Source organism: Heteronotia binoei, chromosome 9, assembly GCF_032191835.1.
Source record: "Heteronotia binoei isolate CCM8104 ecotype False Entrance Well chromosome 9, APGP_CSIRO_Hbin_v1, whole genome shotgun sequence".
Lineage (NCBI taxonomy): Eukaryota > Metazoa > Chordata > Lepidosauria > Squamata > Gekkonidae > Heteronotia > Heteronotia binoei.
In genome coordinates this window covers 83922260-83928747 of record NC_083231.1, presented here as the reverse complement: position 1 = coordinate 83928747, position 6488 = coordinate 83922260, and the positions used below count along the sequence as shown (strand labels likewise).

The 6488-nt window shown below is 47.5% G+C and overlaps 1 protein-coding gene across 1 annotated transcript in view; it reads left to right on the top strand.

Annotated features, from left to right (window-relative positions):
- Nucleotides 1-330: 330 nt before the first annotated feature.
- Nucleotides 331-6488, top strand: part of UGT8 (UDP glycosyltransferase 8) — a 59476-nt gene continuing 53318 nt past the window's right edge. Inside the window, exon 1 of the mRNA XM_060246869.1 lies at nt 331-391. The gene's annotated coding sequence lies outside the window, so the exon portion shown is untranslated. The remainder of the gene's footprint in view (nt 392-6488) is intronic.

Here is a 6488-nt window from a genome sequence, read left to right as displayed (position 1 = left end):
GAGGAGAAAGGGGCAGAAGAAGAAAGTGATGAGAAGTTGAGAGCGCCTTGAGTTGGAGCCCCTCTTGCCTCCCTCCCCAAGCCCCAAAGCGGTGGCAGGAGCAGCAGCCTCAGAGTCCCGCAGCAGGTGCAGAGAGGCTGGAAGAGAGGAAGTGCAAGAGGTGAAAACGCCCCTTCTGGGATAGCCGCAGCGGATTGAGGGGGGCACAAGAAGGCAAACGGAGGGAGGGAAAAGGGAGATCCGAACCCTCCATTCAATTGAAAGAGAAGCAGGGGGAGCGAGAGGAAAAATTGTTCTGCAAGGAAAGGAAGAAGCAGCATATCGCCCCCACCCCGAGGTTCTAGCTTCTTTACAGACAAGAGCGAGCGGAGAGAGCAGTTTTCGAAGCGAGGTAAGAAAGCCAGAAACTGTCAGCGGTGGCTGGGGACCGGGGGGGGGGGGGGAGGAAAGGGACGCTGAAGGTGAGAGGGGCGCTGATGAGGCGGCGAAGTTAGCGGCGGTGGGGGGGGGGAGGAAGAGCGCGCGGGTGTGGAGGTGACGGCGCGCACCGGAGTGTGTGTATTGGCGGAGGGGGGCGGGGTTGCGGGTTGTCAGGCATGCTGGAAGGAGCAGGAAGGTCGAAGAGGGAGGCAGGTGCTTGGGAGTGGGGGCGCGTTCCCCCTCCAACCCAAAACAAAGCTGAGCTGGGACGAGGAAGAGGCAGGTCAGGGGGTGGGGGAGTTGCGTCCACCTCGCGGGAGACAAGAGAGGCGAGGATGTACTGGGGGGAGGGGCCGAGAAAAGCGTCGCTGTTTCAGTGCGCCCCTCCCCCCCCCGCTAGGGAGCGTGAGCGCGCGCCGCTCCTCTAAATCATAATGGTCATCTAAGTTGAGCGGGAGGGGCGCGCTGGCACTGCTGCCCTTTGGAGGCGCGCCAGGGGAGGAGAGAAATGGGCACCTCGCCCTCCCTGTCTCTGCCTTCGCGAGAAGCGTGGCCAGGCGCAGTTTGTGAGGTGAGAAGAGCCGTTGGGCGGCTACTCTCCCCCCCCCCCACCCCCGCGCCTCTTCATCCCATCTCTTCTCTCCCCTCACCCCCCTCGCGTTAATTTGCGGGCAGGCCGGTGTCTCTCTTGGGAGAGAGGAACTGAGGCGAGCCAAACACAGGAGAGTCCCCACAAGAACGAAAGTAGCTCGAGTGACAAGCCAACCCCCCTCCCCTCCATGCTAGGCGTGTGTGTGTCGGCTTTCCTTGCGAAGGAAGCTAACCTAGAGGTTGACAATGGGGGAGTGAAGACAGGGCCTTTGTCTAGAAGGTGGGTTGGAAGAGATTTAAGAGGGGAAATAGGCAGGATTGTATATATCTGATTGGAGGGGGAGCGTCTGTCTTTCGCTGGGGAAGAGCTGGGGTGGTGGGAGGCGATTCTTAGCTTAGTTATCGAAGGGGAGGCTACTTCCCAGCCAGGGCTGCATTAATAATTAGGCCAAGTAGGCACTGGCCTATGGGCCCCCATGCCTTTAGGGGCCCCAGGCCAGCTTTCCCCCTCAGTTTCCCCCCTGCTTGCAGCCTTCCCATCCTGCATGCACAGCCAGCAATTAAGCTGCTCTTTGCCCCCTGGCACAGTGTTAAAGCTGTGGTACTGCAGTCCTAAGCTCTGCTCATGACTTGAGTTTGATCCCAGCAGAAGCTGGGTTCAGGTAGCCAGCTCAAGGTTGACTCAGCCTTCCATCCTTTTGAAGATGGTAAAATGAGTACCCAGCTTGCTGGGGGGAAAGTGTAGATTACTGGGGAAGGCAATGGCAAACCATCCCGTAAAAAGTCTGCCATGAAAACGTTGTGAAAGCAATGTCACCCCAGAGTCGGAAACAACTGGTGCTTGCACAGGGGACCTTTCCTTTGCCCAACTTGCCTGGTGTGGCTGTTGCTGCCGTTGCTGCCAAGTTTGTCTCTCTCTGTCGCTCCCCCGCAACTTTGTCAAAAGGGCTTTTGAGAAGGTGCCAACAGAAGCTGTTGCAGGGGCCACAAGCTGTGGGGCAGGCGCTCCAACTCTGAGATAATTTGTGAGCCCCAGGGTTTTGACTGCCTAGGGGTCTCCACAGAGATTAATCCGGCACTGCTTCCAGCTCTCCTCATGTGTGGGATTGCCAGGGTATACCTGGGAAAAAGAGAAAGATCTCAGTGTGGTATAATGCTATAGAGTTCACTCTCCAATGAAGCCATTTCCCCCAGGGTAATTCATGTTGTGGACTGGAGATCACTTGTAATTCCCACCTGGAGGCTGGCAGCTCTATCACTCAGAGGCTTAGGCTTTCCTTAATATAGAAAATTGGAGTGACAGTTAAATACAGTAATAGAAAAAAGAACACGACACTAGGCAATGTAAATAAATCAAGTCGCATGCAGTTTTCTGTCTCAGGCACTATACGAAAACCTTATGTAATAACTTCAAATTTAATCAATTATTTTTATTGGAATCAAGCCAACCTCCCTTGCAACCTCCTTCAAATGCCTCCCATTGGGTTGATTTATTTACATTGGCTAGTGTCCAGTAAAATAATTGATTGAAGTTATTACATGTGGACACAGAAATATAATTCTTGGAAAAGAATTACGGGTTTGAATCAGAAGATATATTCTTTGTTGAATGAAAAACAATTAGACATCCGGATTGAGTTGTTTGAAGCCTACACCACTGTGGAAGAATTATTGAAACGAAGTTATTATAAACCTGGGGTCTTCATATGGTGGACCACTTGGTCTGAGACAGAAAACTGTAGGACTTGATTTATTTACATTGCCGAGTGTCGGGTTCTTAGGCTTTCCTTAGACAGTTTTTTTTTTGGGGGGGGGGGGGAGAATAGGTGTCCTTTGATGCTGACAGGCAGAATCTTGTCCTCAGGTTATAGGTGCTTGTCTGTACTTGTAAATCATGCCTTACCCCTGTTAGGTGCCTAATCCTGCTAGCAGTGATGGTATCAGAAGGGGAATTCAAATCCAGTGACAGCCCAGAAACCCTCATGTTTTAAATGGAAGTTATGTCTCTAAAGAAAACCCTTTTAAAAATTACAGGCCTAACCATGTGTTACATCCCCCCCCCCATCTAATCTTCTATCCTGTAAGACCAGATGGGTGCTGGGAATTCTGTGACTAGAGCAATTTTTGAAACTTACTTGTCAAGTATTAGGGGGGAGGGGCAGCCTGATTCAGATCTGGAAACTGCTGGAAACGCTGTTTACCATAGAGTTTACAGCAATTTCTACAGTACCCTATGTTACTTCTGTTTTTTTAAAGGAAGTCACATAGCGCTGCAACTGGCACTGTGTTCCCCCCCCCCCCCCAAAAAAAGGCACTGTGTTTGTTTGTTTTAAAAAAACTGGCTCCAGCTCAGTGGCGTTGGGCAACAGGAGCTGGGTGGGGGAATGGAGGAATGGGACCCCTACATTGGGAGTATGTTATATAGGAAGAAAGTCACCCACCCCATACCATTTCTCCACTGAAACACCCCTAGGCTGGTACTAGGGGTTCTGATTCTGGGTTAGGAAATACCTGGAAATTTTGGGGGTGGAGCCTGAGAAAGGCAGGGTTTGGGGAAAGACTTCAGTGGGGTATAATGCCACAGAGTCAACCTTCCAGAGCAGCCATTTTCTCAAGGTGAACTGTTCTCTGCCACCTGGAGACAAGTTGTAATCCAAGGAAATGGGGGGGGGGGGGTCTCAAATACAGTGGAAGACATAGACAGGTTACAGGATGATCTTAACAGGCTGGAAAACTGGGCTAAAACAAATAAAATGAACTTGAATGAGGATAAATGTAAAGTTCTACGTTTAGGTAGGAAAATCAAATGCATAATTATAGGATGGGTGAAACTTGTCTTGGTATGATAGTAGTATGTGCAAAAAGGATCTAAAGATCTTAATGGACTGTACACTGAACATGAGTCAGCATTATGATGCAGTGGCTAAAAAGGCAAATGCAATTTTGGGCTGTATCAACAGAAGTATAGCATCCAGATCATGTGACATGATGGTATTGCTTTACTCTGCTCTGGTTAGACCTCACCTAGAGTGTTCAGTTTTCAGCATCACAATTTAAGAAGGATATAGACAAGCTGGAGTGTTGAAAGATAAGAGCTGGGCATGTTTAGCTTGGAGAGGAGATGACTGAGTGGTGATATGATCACTATCTTCAAGTACTTGAAGGGCTGTCATATAGAAGATGGTACAGAATTGTTTTCTGTTGCCCCAAAAGGCAGGACCAGAACCATTGGGTTGAAATTAAATCAAAAACAGTTTCCGGCTCAACATTAAGAAGAACTTCCTAACAGAGTGGTTCCTCAGTGGAACAGGCTTCCTTGGGAAGTGGTAGGCTCTCCTTCCTTGAAGGTTTTTAAGCAAAGGCTAGATAGCCATCTGACAGCAATGCTGATTCCGTGAATTAGGCAGATCCTGAGAAGAAGGGTGGGAAGGCTTGCATTTATGCTTAGTTCTTGTGGCTCTTTCATACACACCCAGGGAAATGCTTTTCGACACTTCAGGGTCAGTCAGCAATTTTTTTTCAGGCCAGTTTGGCAAGAGATCCTGGAGGTTTTTGCCATCTTCTTGACATGTAGCAGGAGTCACTGGGGATGTATGTGTGTGGGGAAGGTATTTGTGAAGTTCCTTCATTGTGCAAGGGCATGGACTAGATGACCCTGGAGGTCCTTTCCAACTCTATGATTCTATGAAATTTCCAGCCATCACCTGAAGGTTGGCTGTCCTAGGTGGGGCTATTATTTGCTGTACTGAGAACCATGTGTGTACTAATGGGCTACACATAAGTTTCCCCTATGGGGCTATTATAGGTAAGGAAAATCATACAGGTAGGAGGAGGCTTAAGCCCACTCTCCCTTTGGTCCCAGTCTAAAGCAGGCCCATAGGCTTCTGAGAATTAAGTTTCAGTTCAGAACTCCCAGCACAAGTCTGTGTGGTTAGGACCTTAAGTCTCCAGAACAAGAAAGAAAAACCAAGTCATATCTTTTATTTGGTCTAGTCATAATGACTTTTTGTCTGGGATTGTATACCATCCACAACCCTATTGAAAAATGAGGCAACCATTGTCAGTTAGGAACTCTGTCAAGAAGGAATTTAGATCCTGGAGAGGTGGTGGGTTTGAGGAAGAGAGAGTACACATAATTAAAAAAAAAAGATTGAATACAAAAGGGGATAGAGGTAGAGGCTTTTTTGTGGATTACATGCACCTAGGAACAGCTGGTTTGCCAGAACCGTTGCCAACAGGACATAGGTGAGTTTTAGGCCAAATTCACTCCAACTCTTCCACCCCACCCCCACCCCCGTGTACCCTTTGGAAATTTCCCCTAGAAAACTGATTAATATGATTGCTTTTCATAGCATCTAAAAAGCAAGCTCTGAATTCTGAAAGCTCCTGCTGGAATAACTGGTATTAGTGTTTAAGATGTAAGTGGGCTGCTGTTTCATCAAATTCACTTATGCCACTTCAGTTGTGTTTCAGCTCTTTTTCTGTTGTTGGTGAGCAACTCATACCAAATTCAGAATGTTGATTTATAGTCACATTTGAACATATCAGGGCTTTTTTTGAACAGGAACGCAGCTCCAGCTGGATTGGTGGCAGGGTGTGTGGCATAATATGCAAATGAGTTCCTGTCAGGCTTTTTCTACAAAAATCCCTGTGTGAAACAATGGTGACATCAGCGAGTGTGGCCTAATATGCAAATGAGTTCCTGCTGGGCTTTTTCTACCAAACATCCCCCAAAACATATTATAATACATTTGTGATTTATGTTCTAGTAGTTTAAAAAGAAGAGCTCCTTTCTAGGACCTCTGAAATCTGTGACAGAGAGAGGAGGGAGAAACAAGGGAACTATGGGCAGCAGGTGAAGGGATATGGATGAAAGTGAGATATGTATATCTGAAGCAAGGTGGAACAAGGCAGAGTGCTTGTCTGGCTTTGTAAGGAGGTTCAGCATTGTAGGAATTAAGTCTTCCTATGGGGAACAAGGCCTCATTTTGGGCAGCTCACAGGAGCAGAGCTCCAGAACCTCTAAATTTTATTGTGCTCTTTCTTTCTTGCCCCCCCCCCCAAAAAAACCCCCTTGCTTCTGGACTCCATTGTTCAAACCCCCTGTGAGAATTTTGCTGAACTCTGACAAGCTTACTAATATTTTCCCGCCTAGAAAAAATGGGAAAATAAATAAAATGTATAAAGCAGACAGATGGAAATCTTCATCATGCCTCTGTGGCCGCATAGGAGAAAGTAATTTAGAAAATATGATGGCAGTAAGGTTTTATTATGACAGTTATAATTGAAGAAGCATTTTAAGGTAGATCTGAGGTAATATAATTTAGTACACCTAGTGATGTCAGGGATGTATGGCATATGGCATGCAAATGAGTTTTGCTAATGTGCTCCGGCATTTCTTTTTCTATGAAATGACCTTTGTGGGCAACTATAGGTCAGTGTCATTGGAAGGGACATGATACAGAAAGGAAATTGGG